General features: G+C 40.5%; 1 non-coding gene across 1 annotated transcript; it reads right to left on the reverse strand.

Annotated features, from left to right (window-relative positions):
* Positions 1–1,113: 1,113 nt before the first annotated feature.
* On the reverse strand, positions 1,114–1,185 carry TRNAC-GCA. The gene has a single exon. It is a non-coding gene; the product is annotated as a tRNA-Cys (tRNA).
* Positions 1,186–1,729: the final 544 nt, after the last annotated feature.

The following is a 1,729-nucleotide window of genomic DNA, read 5'->3' on the forward strand; positions in this document are numbered from 1 at the left end:
TGTGACTGTCAGACTCAAAATGACCAATATCAGTCCATTTCAGCTCACTAATACCTAGGATATTGATGTTTATGCGTTCCCTTTCATTTTTGACAACTTCCAATTTTCTTATATTCATGCTTCATACATTCCAAGCTCTGATTATTAATGGGTGTTTGCAGCTGTTTCTCCTCATTTTGAGTTGTGCTTCATCGGCAAATGAAGGATCTGAAAGCTCTGCTCGCTATGCGTCATCATGGTCAACTCTACTTTGAGCAGGCAGCTCTTCCCCAGTATTTTGAGTGCCTTCCAACCTGAGGGGCTCATCTTCAGGCACTATCTGGCAATATTCTGGTGTTATTTACAATGTTCTCATCTTTTGGTACTATATGTGTCAATGTGGCTGGGTCAGGATTCTCAGTGGTTTTGCAGTTAAAATGTAGTTACCACCTCCATGTTGAGATCTAATATAATGTGATTTGAAGTGATAAACCTTGATCTGATGTAATTATTTTACGCTATAATCCTCACTTCTATTTCAATGAGGTCAGATGCCATCCACAGGATTAGGTTGTATCTTGAGTCAATCTCTTTTGAGATATAAAAGGAGAGAGAAGTGAGTGAGCTCAGATGGACCTGGAATGCCAATATAGAAATGTCAGAAATCAAGTGCAACTTTTGGTCCTAGGTTCCCTGTACTGTGAAGCTCCTAGATTGAGAGGAAGATTGATGGCAAGACACATAGAGAACTCAAGGAGTTCTGGGCCTGCGGAGGTTGAAATGAGACAAGGAACTTTCTCCAGAGCCAGTGCTCTGATTTCAGACTTCTAGGCTCCTAAACTGTGAGAAATAGATGTCTATTTGTTAAATCCATCCATTTGTATTGTTTCTGTTATAGTAACCCTAGAAAACTAAGACAGTAGTCTTCATGTATGAGAGTGGGGTGGAAGAGATGAGATCCACACATCCATATAAGAGACATTCACTTGGCTCCACCTTACCTCCCTAGTCAGGAGAGGGTGGCACTGTGGGATTGTTCTTACAAACTCCAATAATGGAAGACTGTTAAAATTTTACTCAGAGTCCATGGCAGGGTGCCTATGGTGGCATTAGCTATCAAAATAGCCCAGAAAAAGGGGGCGCCTGGATTTGAACCAGGGACCTCTTGATCTGCAGTCAAATGCTCTACCCCTGAGCTACACCCCCAGGCTGACCAGTATAAGTTTATTAACGCCTTTCATTTTTGTGGTGATACTCAGCCCTGTAATATTAACTGGAACTTCTCTTTGGGACTGTCTGATTCATGAGTATACAACTTGCCTCAGCTTTGTAGCCTTCCATCTCTGCTGGGGCCATCCATGGGGAGGAAAGAAAAGATGCCTCCTGCAGAACCCCCACTGCCTGTTTTAGTCCAACAGCTGGCCAATGTCTCCAAAACAAGCAACATAATTTTTCTTTTTTTGGCTTTTTTTTTTTTAAAATTTAAAAGATGTTTCTATTGTGAATTGAGTTAAAGTTTACAGGGCAGATTTTCAGTTTTACATTCCATTAATCATATTTTGCTTCATTGCAATGATTACAATCCCCTCCATGTACCATCAGTCAACAGTATTTGCCTCTATTTTCCTCGCCCCCTCCCCTCCATTTTTTAAAAGGGTTTTATTGTGGATTGAGTGAAAGTTTACAGGGCAGATCATCAGTTTTACATTCAACAAATCATACACCTTGTTTCATTACAATGATTATAATC

Source organism: Chrysochloris asiatica, unplaced genomic scaffold (genome assembly GCF_000296735.1).
Source record: "Chrysochloris asiatica unplaced genomic scaffold, ChrAsi1.0 scaffold00041, whole genome shotgun sequence".
NCBI lineage: Eukaryota > Metazoa > Chordata > Mammalia > Afrosoricida > Chrysochloridae > Chrysochloris > Chrysochloris asiatica.